Source organism: Jaculus jaculus, chromosome 1 (assembly GCF_020740685.1).
Source record: "Jaculus jaculus isolate mJacJac1 chromosome 1, mJacJac1.mat.Y.cur, whole genome shotgun sequence".
In the NCBI taxonomy this organism is placed as follows: domain Eukaryota; kingdom Metazoa; phylum Chordata; class Mammalia; order Rodentia; family Dipodidae; genus Jaculus; species Jaculus jaculus.
This window is the reverse complement of record NC_059102.1, coordinates 286913894-286927555: the sequence shown is the minus strand read 5'-3', so window position 1 is coordinate 286927555 and position 13662 is coordinate 286913894. Positions and strand designations below refer to the sequence as shown.

Genomic DNA, 13662 nt, shown 5'->3' with positions numbered 1-13662 from the left:
ATTAAATATGATTTAGCAGTTTCTTTCTTAAGGACTCCAATTAATATCACTCTCCTGAAGAAGCTGCCTTCATGACTGATTCAGCATTGTCTATAAGGCTCTAAGCAAGCCATACTGGACAACAGCCTGCCATGTTCACAAAGTAACAAGTGATGTTTAGCAAATAAAGAATCAAAACCTGAGGCTCCCAGAAGCCACACCTGTGTGACTAGTACTTCAACAATGGACTGAAAAATTATGGAGAAATAAATATTACCAGTCCAGAGCCAATAATGTTTGGGGATCTGTTAGCCTTTTTAATGGCCAATACTAATATTTTCTGTATATGACCTGACATTACTCTGTGACCAGAAAAGATTTCTGTTGCTGTCAAGTCAACCTATACCTGTATTTTACATGTACCTTATTCCTTTATATGACAGGGCTCCCCACATCCGCAAGTTACCCTCTCTGTTACCTCTAGTCCAACTGATTCAGTTATTCCCTCCTTGATAACCACTCTTTATCCACAGGGTCCACTCTAGCCTCTTGTGTTTCTAGATACAGATATCTTTCTCCTGACAAAACATAAACTTTCACACTCTACCAACACAGCTCCATCTCAGAGGACCACTGTGTCCTGAGGCTACTTGATAGCCTTACCTCTGTTTTCTCTGCTAGGACACATGTGAGTCTGGCCTCAACCCTGACATGTTCAGTTGGGAGAGCATAGTATTGCCTCTTTTTTTCTTTTTTTCCTTGGTTTTTCGAGGTAGGGTCTCACTCTGGTCCAGGAAACTCTCAGTGATCCTCCTACCTCTGCTGGGATTAAAGGCATGTGCTACCATGCCTGACTTAGTATTGCTTCTTGATCTGAACATTTTTGTTTATCTCTGTTTTATAGTTTGGATATTTTCCCACTTTGATTACTTATATTATTTTTCTCTGGTCTTCCGTTCTGCCCCATAAATGCTACCTTTACTGTCCAGATTTACTATGTGGGAGTTTTCATCAACTCTAGGCTTGCTACCTGTGTAATTTGTTTAAACTCAAGGTAAACATGAACGTAACTCTCTCCATTCTCATTTCCCCTTGGAATCTGGTGTTTGTTGTGATATTTTCTCTGTGCTATTCTTTAAGTCACCACCATTTGTTCTTTTAATTCTCTTCCATTGGGGAAAAGCACATGGCAGATACCAATCATGTTTGGTCGAACTCTCCCTGAACAAATTCCTAGATTCTACTTTTCCCGCATTTGTGGCTCTACTCTAACCCCATCTTAAAGGCCTCAGTTTTTCTTACCTTCCACACGTTGGCAGCTTTACTCTAATCTCTCTTTAAAAGCCTTAGTTTCTCTTAAATCCTAATCTTCCTTAAATAAACCTCACAATTTGTGATTTCCCCCTAAATAATCATAATTCATAATTGATCCTTCTTGAGTCCATAGTTATTAATTCTTTATTGAAGATAGTACCGAACCCAAAACTTGGTGTTCATAAATTCTGGTAGATCCCTGCTACACACAAAACCCCCCAAATCCTGCATCAAATATTCACATAAGTCAGACATTTTTCTGTCTACTTAATGCAGTTTATTTCAATAGCTCCAACTCCAAACAGCTTCAGAAATACCTGCTGTTACTCTGGGACTGCCTCCCAGTATGATTGGTCTCCCCCACTGCCTCTCCTTCAGGAACAATGCTACTCCTTCAAGAGATCCTGAGCCCTAACCCTTCTCCCAGATTCTATACATATGAGAGTCTGGAATGAAGGAGTTAGCAAATTTCAGGAATTCGACATACTATTGTTGAATACCAAGAAGTCTGTTCAAAGACTACCCCTACCCACAACCCCCACTATCTTTAACAACCCAGGGGAATTGGATACCTGGCCAGGTATCTGGAAAGAAAGACCTTCAAAGACATTTGCTTCCTTCACAGTTGCTTATCTTTCTCCCTTCCCCCCTCCACCTGCCAACAGGATTCCACCTTCTGATATAAACACTACCTTGCCAAACGCTACAGGGTCACCTTGCATAACCAGAGTCCCTACTGCCTAGAAGCAGAGTCCCTCTAGAACTCGCCTCCAATGAAGCCTGTTTTCTTTGCCGTGGAAATCCTTGTTTCTTACTTTTTCTAACAATTAGAACTCAAGATTACTTCAACAATGCAACAATGTGTACACACCATAAGAACCGCCTCCAGTCTGTTGAACCAGGTTGGGGGGGGGGGTCCCTCTCAAAACTTTTTTCAAACAAGAAGAAGTTTCTCTGGAAGCAGTCCAACTGGGTTCATTAACTTTTCATCTAACCACTTGCAGTGTTACACTCTGCTTCTAGAAAGTTCTCTTTCTTGGCAGCCTTCTTACCTTTTGGAAACATTCTGTATTATATATGATCTAAGAGTAAAGACTAGTAATTAAGATTGTGGCCCTACAAAAATTAATTAAAAGGGAAAATTAATTGTCTATGGCCAAGCTACCAAAGGAAATAAACATTACTTCAGATATTGCAGGTAATAAAATATGTAGCTTCTGAAGTATTATTGTTATAATATAAATGTTGATGTAGTACAAAGACACAAAGGCGACTTCTGCTTTTTACATGAGTTTTATGAGTTCACTTGAAAAGTAAAACGCATATTCAGAAAGCTAATAGGGCACTCTTAAAAGATGGAATACTAGCCCCATCTATTACTTTATAACAGATTTTGGACGTCCATTAGAAACACTCTGGAGTGCTTCGGAGGATGCTGGGTTAACAACTCGATTCTGCCCACCTGGCCTAGCACTCATAACAACTGTGTGTGGGCAGCCCCGCACCTCCACCCCTCACTTGGCACACTGACCAGGAAGACAGCAGACACACCAGGTCCAGGGCACAATGACTGACAGGAAGGCAGGCACGCCCCTCCCCGCCCGCTACGCACGGATTGGTCGAAACGCCATCACGCCCCGCCCCTCGGAGCTCGAGCCGCGCATACTGACTGGCTTGCGGGCGGAGGAGCCCCGCCCCTGAGGGCGGAGCTCAGCTCTCAGCTCTCAGCTCTCAGCTCTCAGCTCGCAGAGGCGCGGCCACACGTTGAAGCAGGGGCGCCGCAGCGGCAGCTCCAAGGCCAGCGCCTCCTCGTGGGGGTTGTGCAGCACCAGCGCCCGCGTCCGCGCAGCGCCCACGCGCACCGCCCCGAAGCTCACGAAGGGAGACCCGCAGAAGTGGCTGAGCGCGAGGACCGGCGGGGACGACGCCTCGGACGCCGGGCTCCCGGCCCCGCCGCGCGCCACTCGCGGGGTCGCCATGGCCGCCGCCGGCCTAAGGACGCCGGCGCGGGCTTCTGTTCCCTGCGGACCGGGACCGCCGCGCCCACCTCTCAAGGTAGCCGACGCTCCGGGAACCGCTCGCAGCAACCGCGACTCCAACCGGAGAAAACTCGCTGGGGGTATTTTGCAGGTTTAAATTTCTCGCCTCCTCGGCCGGGCGCCTTCAGGCCCCGCCCCCTCCGCCCGCGAGCCAATCATTGAGCGAAGACTGCGGCTCGGTTTAAATGGTTGCGGGCGGGCGCTCCAGGTGCCCTCCACTGAGGGAAGTCGGCAGCTTAGTCCCTTCTGGAGACCCGAGCCCAAGGATTCGACTTGAAGTTGCTTTTCGACTTTTTAAACTCATGAGGATGAAGACAAGAACAAATGGCATTTTGGCAGTAAAATACTATTCCTTATATTTTTACATTATGCTTTGCACGATGAACCACTTTTACTCTTGTAGTTCCTGAGCTGTATGAAAGCAAAAACGAATATTGGTAGTTTGCATAAAATAGCTTATTTTTGACTAACCAGTGTTTTCATCCCGATTAGATTACTGGTTTAAAAAAAAAAAAAAAACACGATTCGGGCTGCGGGCTTCGTAGTGCTTTGATTTTTCAGATCGAGGTCGAAATGTCCTACATCCCAGGCCAGCAGGTCACCGCCGTCGTGCAAAGAGTTGAAATTCATAAGCTATGTCGAAGTGAAATCTTAATCTTGGGCTTCAGCATTGGAGGTGGGATTGACCAGCATCACTCCCAGAATCCCTTCTCAGAAGATAAGACAGACAAGGGCATTTACGTCACACGGGTATCTGAGGGAGGCCCTGCTGAAATTTCTGGGTTGCAGATTGGAGACAAGATCATGCAGCTGAATTGCTGGGACATGACCATGGTCACACATGACCAGGCTCGGAAGCGGCTCACCAAACGCTCGGAAGAGGTGGTGCGCCTGCTGGTGACGGCGGTCTCTGCAGAAGGCTGTGCAGCAGTCCATGCTGTCCTAGCAGTTGGCCATAGCCCAACTTGTGCCTGCCTGCCTCATTGTACAGTGACCCCACCCCCGTGCTCTGTCCGCCTCACATCCTGGTTTCTGTTGTGTGCTGGACCCCATCTCCGAAGGTCAAAAGCTGATCCCAAGACCTGAAACTTCCCTCCCTCTTCTAGCCTGAGGCCATGGGACCAGCTCTCTCCTTGGACACTGAGGACTGGAAACAAGGGTTTGGAGCTGCGTGGCAGCCAGTCTGCAGTGACCACAGGCTCAGTCTCCAGCCCTGCTGCCTGGTCACAGCAAAGTCCAGGCGAGTAGGAAGCACCTGAGAGCTGCCAAAGCTGGGAAATGCCAGGAGGGCCACACTTTCCCATTTGCCCTGGCTTTTGGGCTTGGCCTTCCCCTGTGTCATCTCCTCAGTGCCTCTGACCATGTTTCCCCTACCATGGTGCCCAGCCAGGGGTGGACCCCCACATGCCAGAGGCATTATGAAGGCTGCCTGGGTGGAAGTGGGCAGGCTCTCACTTAACCATATTCCTCCAAGGGGTGCTGGCCTCCCCGAGGTTTTCCTGCTTAGAAGATTTAGACCAGGTCCAAAGCTGACATTTCAGGGCAGCTCTCAGGGTTGCTTATTTTCTCTATGTCTGGGGGTTTAACTTTGTATTTTTTTTATTTATTTTTTATTTTTTGTTCATTATTTATTTATTTATTTATTTGAGAGCAACAGACACAGAGAGAAAGACAGATAGAGGGAGAGAGAGAGAATGGGCGCGCCAGGGCTTCCAGCCACTGCAAACAAACTCCAGACGCGTGCACCCCCTTGTGCATCTGGCTAACGTGGGACCTGGGGAACTGAGCCTCGAACCGGGGTCCATAGGCTTCATAGGCGAGCACTTAACCGCTAAGCCATCTCTCCAGCCCAACTTTTGTATTTTTTTAATAACAACTTTGATACAAAGTGTTTTTATCTCACTGTTTGGAAAGGCTAATTCTTTTCAATTTAGCTTACTAATTCACACCTGGAAGCAGTGACTTGTAGCACATGGCCAAGCCTTATGTTGGTTACTATGGAAAGGGGGCAGTGTGATGCTACCCCATGCCCAACAACACGTGTGCCCAATAAATAGCACTGGAATTCCCCCCCCCCCAAAAAAAACCCACCCATCTTTATGAGAAAAATACTGAAGAGGCAGTGTTGTAGAGTGTGTAGTATGTTCCAGTGCTCTCCAGAGAAGAACTTTAGGTATCCGGGTGCCAGAAACTTTTTACTGTGGGTGCTAGGGATAGAAATCAGGTCCTAAGCTTGCATAGCAAGTATTCTTACTGACCCACCTGACCCTATTCCCAAAGATGCCTTGTCACAATTTAAAAGAACCACAGTAACTCGTGCAATTAAGATCAGTTATGCAAGTAACTATAAATAGGACATTTGCACATAAAGCAAGAACACTTTCCAAAATAAATGGGGCTGAAGGGATGACCCAGCTGTTAGAGTGGATGCCTGTAAAGTTTGAGTACCCTGGTTTGATTCCTCAGTACCCACATAAAGCCAGATGCACAATATGGTACCTGCATCTGGCATTTGTTTGCAGTTGCTAGAAGACGTGGTGTGCCCATTCATACATTCATATTCTCTCTCATCTCCTTGCAAGTAAAAATATTTAAAAACTAAGAAATAATACAAGACTGTGTCTCCTGGTTCCAGGATAAATAGAACCAAACTTTGATAGGTGAGGCAAAATTAAGTTGGGTTTAATTATTTATACCAACTGCATTGGTTAATGCCTCAATTCTCAACTTTTTCTTTGTCTGCTATCACTAATATGGCAAATGTTCCTATATGGAACCTTCATCTCTTGGGTTTCAGTGCATAGTTTTCTCCATCAGAAATTGATATTTTTTATTCACAAAGTATGAATCAATATGATTTTATTTGTTAATTAGTTTTTAAATGTGTAATTAATTATGTACTTTACTGTGTTTACATAAATCATGTTGGTCATATTCCTGGCCAGTTATACTTTTGTATTCATTCATTTTTCTTTCCTACCTCCATTCCATTGAATACCCTCCTCAGTGGGGTTATTGGTATTCACTGTGGGGTCACTAATCCTTCAGTTTCTGTGGGGGCAGGGACCAGGCCTCAGGATATTCCTGTCCACCTTGTAGCTCTTAGAAATCTTTCCATACCCTCATCCACAGTTCCCTGAGCTTTAGCAGATGTGTTAGAATTATGATTTAGTGGTGAGATCTCTGCAGCCTGTGGATTTATGCATTGATGATTTTATTGTGACCACAGTGTGTATTACCATATCCCTGGCAGGCTAGCAGTATAAGCAGTTGTGGTAGGTTGAGTACATGCCCCCCCCCCCCATATATTCAAGAGTTTATTAAAACTTCTTGGATTTCCAGCCACCTGGCTGGAGGAGGTGTCACTGGGTACTCCAGCCCTAATGTATGGTGGGATTTGACATCCAACCTAAAGACATGTAAAGTGCCTGAGTTCCTCTTGGAGTTCATGAAGTGTGCTGTGTGGTTTGGCTTTTGGCTTTTTTTTTTTTTTTTTTTCTATTTTTGCCTGATCCTTTAAGAGGTGGACCAATGTCTTACACTATTATGGAACGTCCCCTGAGTATGTAAGCTTTAATAAATATCCCTTCTTCCATAACTATGCCTTGTTTGGAAGCTCATCTCAGTGAACCTGAAGCTGCTCAGTCTATTGTAGCAGTAATCATGTTAAAGTCACCACTTGCTCTAACATGTCTCCTAGGACTTGGCAGATGTGGCACAGGTGTCTCATCTTGTGGTTGGCAGCTATCTTTTCTTTTTGTGTTGTTGGATCTTGGTTTTCCCTATTGTCATAGTTCCCCATTGCTGGGATGATCATCCAAACCAGACACAGTTTATGGAAGGAAGGGACTTTTCTTATTTATTATGTATCCTAGGAAAAGTTCTATCAATGAAGGAAGAACTGCTTACTTTCATACATCCAAGCAGAAAGGAAAAAACTGCAGCAAACAAAATCTCCAAAGAAGCAAAACACCTTAGTGCTCAGACTGTTCTGCATACTTCTAGGCTGGAATGGGATCCATCCCAAAACACAATTTTGGATTAGATTCCCAGAATCTGCTCCCAATAATACTTCCTCCAGCCAGACAGCTGTAGACTCAGGTGACAAGCTTAACAAAAATCCCGAGTCAATGGGGGACATATTCAAACTACCATACTTCTACCTTCTAGCCCCCATAAAGTCATAAGCATTTCACATTGAAAATTGCATTCAGTCGAACTTTCAAGGTCCCTCAAGACTTTATGAAAGACACAGAAACCAGACTGACACCATGACAGGCTTCAGTAAGGCACTGCCCTGGCTAGGCCTAAGTTTCAAATCCCCGTTTAGGCCGAGGACCTGAGGCATCCCCTAGATATGTCCAGGCATGCCCAAGACTTGTCCCTTCTGCCTCTCTGCCCCAGCCAATCAAAAAGAATACAAGTGGGGCTGGAGAGATGGCTTAGCAGTTAAGTGCTTGCCTGTGAAGCCTAAGGACCCCGGTTTGAGGCTCAATTCCCCAGGACCCATGTTAGCCAAATGCACAATGGGGTGCATGTGTCTGGAGTTCATTTACATTGGCAGTTCTCTCTCTCTCTGCCTCTTTCTCTCTGTCTCTCAAATTAAATAAATAAATAAAAAGAGTGCAAATAGAGTTACTGTTTAAACCTACCAATCATGTAAACTGCCCCCTATTTCTTTGTTCAAATCCCTATGAAAACCCTGCCCTCCTGCTACTCAGGGCTCCAGTATGGATCCACTGTGTTGGTGAAGTCAAGAGTCCAACCTTAAGCCTGAAATAAAGCTCCTTGCCTTTGCATACGTGTTTGGTTCTCCTTGGTGGTCACTGGGGGCACCGAGAACTGGGCATAACATTTACTAACTTTAAAACTGTCCCTTAATTGTGAAACCCATGAAATCAAAACAAGTTACATGTTTCCTACAAATAATAGCACAGAATAAACATTTCTGTCTCTTTAAAGCAACTTACTATGGCCTTATTAGTCTTCAATACAAGGACATCATTTGCCCTGCTTCACATGCTGCACTTCAGCAGAGGTTCCTGAATTCTTGTGCATTTCATGACCTACTTCCTTGCACTTGTCACACTTCCAAAACCAATTTCAGGTGGGCAGCAACACAGCCATTTTATAAATTCACTGAGGAAATAAACTGTGACCTTTAAGAACAGTTTGTTTGTTTTTCTTTTTCCCTTTCAGTCACCTCCTTTCAAGAGTTTGCATTTCCACCCATCTAGGCTTTACTGGATGGACAGTACCTCAGGCATCTTTCCATTATTTCAATGTAAAATTGTTTACCCACCCTTAACTATGGTAAATCTTCTTGAACATAACAGCTTCAATAACCTAAAACCAGTCTTTATGCCTGTAATTTTAAATCTGCTTTATTTTTTCCTGTGATAAACTATACATCTTTCAGTTCTATATCTTCTGCCAAGCATGCCAGTCCATTGCTTTTAAAATCAATCTTGATCAAACTCTATGGGCATAGGCAGCAGAATGCAGCCAGCCTTTATGCCAGTAGCCCAGTTCCAACAAAGTTCTCTGTGGTCTCTGCTTTCCCTTTGAAAGTTTACCAGCCAACACCTCCTCCAGCCAGATGGCTGGAGGCACAATTTACAAGCTTAATAAAAACACCTGAGTCGGTGGAGGATTCACATTCAAACTACCACATCTGGTTTTCTCTTCCATCATTAAAAAAAAAAAGATCCCCCAGAACAGAGAGTGGATTCAGTTTGAATTAAAGGGAATATGCATAGTTATTTGAGAGACTTTATAATTTGTATGCCCACTCTTTTTGCCAAAGAGCAGTGGGATCTTCTCCTTGGAGTCTACAATTTTCCTATCAGTGGTAGTTTGATTCAGGTGTCCCCCATAAACTTAGGTGTTGTGAATGCTAGGTTCCCAGCTGCTAAAGATTTGAGAAATAATGCCTCCTGGTGACAAAATATTGTTGAGGGCAGGAATATGGGTATTATAGCTAGTTTCCCCTTGACAGTGTTTGGCACACTCTCCTGTCACTGTTGTCTATCTGTATGATGCTGGCCAGGAGGTAATGTTCACCCTCTGCTCATGCCATCATTTTCCCGTGCCATCATGGAGCTTCCCCTCAAGTGTTTAAGCCAAAAACAAAACAAAACAAAACAAAACAAAAAAAAAAAAAAAAAAACCCTCCCCGTCCAATAAAAAGCTGCTCTTGGCCAGGTGATTCCTGCCAGCAATGCAAACCTGACTGCAAGATTATCCATAGAATTCCAAATAGGTTTTCAGTACCAGTTATGAGTTCTTTCCCTCTGAGCGGGCATCATATCTAATTTAAAAGCAGGTGATTACCCCACATAGACTGTGACCCACTATTGCACAGGCATGTGCTTTCTCCTAGCTGGTTGATTTATTAGGTTACAGAATCCCCTAATTATTTCTACTGTTGGTGACCATTATTCTCCATCAGCACTCATAGTACTTTCTGTAAGAAAAATGTAAGAGAAAAGCAAAAGAGAACACTGGACTTGATCTCTACAGACACGACTGTTTTATTGAGAGAAAACAGTGAGGGGCATCAGCTTTCCCATGGAATGAATGCTATAGCACTGAGCCAGGCTAGGGTATGAGTTTATAAGGAGAATCCTAAGGAAATGCCAGGATGTACCAGGTACAGCTGATAAGAAAATTTATAGCTGTTTGTGTCCTTGTTCAGAATAGGCTTCCTCAGTCAGCAAAGTCTAAGGGAAGATACTCAGATAGTCTCTGGTCCTTCAAGATCAGCTAGGTGAAGGGGAGTACATCAGTCAGGAAAGGTGTCAAACTTAATGGGGCTGAATGTCTCTGTTGTTTCTTTTATTGCCCTGAGCCTTGGGCATAGCCATTAACTCTTTAGTTCCCTTTAGGTTTTCAGGGAAGGCCCCTGACCCTTCACTTTCCACCACAATGAAAGCTAGACACTGGGACCTAGCCTCCCTCTCATTTCCAGTGTGATCTGTCAATGTCCTATGTCAGCAGTCAGTGTGGTATCTTCAGCAATATGATCTTATCATTTAGCTCTGGAGGGTAACTAAGTGCTTTGGCAATGGCCTACATTTTTCTGCAGACTTCATGGATCTCCCTGTCAAATGGCTCACGGTATGGGGTTGAGGGATAACCCAATTATGGAACAAGGTTTATCAGCCAAAGCTCATGTTGTTAGGACTAGGCTTTCTCCACCTTTGTCAGGGCAGTACCCCCTGTACTTATTAAGGGCTGTATCTTTTGGTTTGCTATCTAGGAGAAAGGTTTCTATGGGACTAATACATGATGTCATTAGTTTTGTGTAATTTTTCCTCATGCTCCTTTACTCCTACCCCACCAAGATCCTTTCTCCCACTCTGATATTTCTGTTAATTTGACTGTTAAGTATCCCTTCCTGTCCTCTCTCCCTATTTCCACTTTCTCCGTGCTTCATTCTAGTTCTTCCCCCATATTTTTTAATTTACATATCAGTTAGATTTAAATTAAATGTATAATGGATGCATTATAAGCCTAGAGTAATAAGAGGTAAAAGGGACACTGTTATTTTATTTATATTCAACATATGATGAATCACTGAAGTACTATTATTTGAGCAAGGTTGAAGTACAGGGTCTGAGAGACTGGTTGAGAGGGCCAGGGGATATGATGGAGAGTGCAACTTCAAAGGAGAAGGGGGAGAGGGAATTTCCATGGGACATTTCTTACAATCATGGAAATTGTCAATAAAAATAATAAATGAAGCTGGCGTGGTGATGCACACCTTTAATCACAGCACTCGGGAGGCAGAGGTAGGAGGATTGCCAAGAGTTTGAGGCCACCCTAAGACTACATAGTGAATTCCAAGTCAACCTGGGCTAAAGTGAAACCCTACCTCAAAAATAATAATAATAGAAAATGAATAAACTTAAAAAAGATACATACACACATATGAAATTTGTCACAATTACTTTTAGTGCACTATAAAAAGAAAACACATGTCTATTTTTTTTTCTTTTTTGCTCATGTGACCTGCTAACAAGAAGCTTGAAAGACTTCAATGGCTATGTGAGAGTGATTTGTAATTATAAGATACAAAGGGGAAACAATCAGGAATGTTTGAAGCATTGAACATAGTTTAGTTTCTTTTAATTAATTTTTTCCAGAATCTCTTCCTGTGGATGCTTTTAATACCTTTCACTTACAATGATGTAACACATTTTCAGTTGATAGAAGGTGATTTAATGAGTCTTTCATTGACTCCCACTGCTAGAACTAGAATAGTTCTATGAACAAATTGATTCAGTTCCAGCCAAATTCCATGCAGATGGTCTGTCTTGATTATCCCCTTTGGACCTAGAAACTATGGAGGACAGCCTGACATATTTTCATATTATCTGTGGAAAGACCTTGAGAACTATAAATAATTTCTTTTTGACACTTTCAGTCAGATATTGCTATTATAATATGTATTTCATAGATTGTATGATCCATTGCATCCTCCCCTGGGCAGGCTCTCATTTGTCACTAAAGTAAGATAAATGCCATAATTGATATTTTGTAAGGTAAGGAAGGGTTTTAGGAATGCTTGGGTCAGAAATCAGGCTACTGTTAATGTTCCTGGGATTTTTTTTTTCCCCCCTCAGGAAGTATAGTTTAGTTCCATGTTGAATTGGGGGTCAATTGTCATGGCCAGATCATTTTGAGAAAATATTTTTTTAATATTAAAAAAAATTCTACCTTATTATAAGGTTAACATGGACTTGGATATATCCTGTCCTGCCCTAGACTTAGCACAGTATAGAATTTAAGATTTAAATTAGGCTTTAAGACATAATAAAGGTGTAAGTAATTTTTGAGGAGGAAACTAATAAATTGGCTGCCTAGAAACCTTTAACTTCTCACAATAAAATGGAAGGATAGCCATAATTCAAAGATAAAATTAATAATCAAAAAGGGAAGAGAGTCTACATAATTGGAAATGTCTCAGCCTTAGTCAGTGATAGTCAGTGAAAGGGCATTGCTAACAGTGAAATACATGGGTTTGGCAGAGTGTCATAGACATCCTCATGTTGCTGGGATGAACTTCCAGATCAGGCACAGTTTATGGGGGGAACTGAACTTACAGAAGCTTACAGATTCAGGGGAAGTTCCATAATGGTGGAAGAAGCTGATCCCATTTCATAGGTCCACACAGAGAAAAATACCACCACCAGCAACATGAATCAAGCACACTCCAGGAACCTAGACAGAATAATGCATTCTACATATCTTAGGCTGGAATTTAACCCACACCCAAACACACCCTAGGGCTGGACCCCAGCATCTGCCCCCACTGACACTTCTTCCAGCCAGGAAACTGGAAGTGCACAAGCTTTAATAAACTCTTGGATCTGTTGTGTAACATCCATTCAAATGACCACATTCCACTTCTGGGCCCCAATGGATTCATAACCATCTCACATTGTTAACTGTATTCAATCCAACTTCAAAAGTCTCCATAATCTTTACCAATTTAAGAAAGTTCTAAAGTCTCAAGTGTCATCTGATATATAAGATTCTCTCTTAACTATATGAGTCTTGTAAATTCAAACAAGTTACATAAAAGCAAAGAATAAACATTTACAACTGCTACAAGCATTAACAAAGAGAGACTGGGCCAATGCAAACTCAATAACCATCAAACGAACATCAAAATATCTGTAGTTCAAGTCCGACATCATAACCAGTGATTTATAGTCTCTAGATTTTCCAATTCTGCCTCTCTGGCTGGGCTGAGGAGTCAGGGAAAACTTGCATCCCAAACCAACAGTTCTTCATGGTAGCCCTTGCATAGTCCTGGTATATCAAAATATCTTCAGGTCTCCATACCAACCAAAGTCAATCTGACAATGGCTTCAATGGCCTATTTTATCAAAGTCATCATGCTCTCCCCATGCAGCAGTAGCTCCAGGAACCATGTGCATTTCATCATCCACTCCATGCATTTTTCATGATTCCAAAACCAGTAAGAGGTGTGCCATATTCTTCATTCAAGGAGGAAATAAATCATGACTTTGACCAGAAAGCTCCTTCCGTTCAGTCACCTCCATTCAAAAGACTGTTCATTTCTACCATTCAGTCTTTCCTCAGGCATCCTTTCTAAGGTTTTAATGGGAAGGAGTTGGACCATACTTAAGCATGGTAATATATCCTTATTAATAGCAGCTTCAGCAAGTAGTCTCAGTGCTAGTACTTTTAAACTTGCTTTAGTTTTTACAACTTTAAATCTTAAATTTCTCAGTTCCACAATTTTAGCCAAGCACATAAATCCTTGATTAAACTTTGGGCATGGGCAGCAGAATGCCGC

The 13662-nt window shown here is 42.8% G+C and overlaps 1 pseudogene; it reads left to right on the top strand.

The window, feature by feature from the left end:
* Positions 1-3329: 3329 nt before the first annotated feature.
* LOC123455783 lies at positions 3330-5000 on the top strand (annotated as a pseudogene).
* The last annotated feature ends 8662 nt before the right edge of the window (positions 5001-13662 follow it).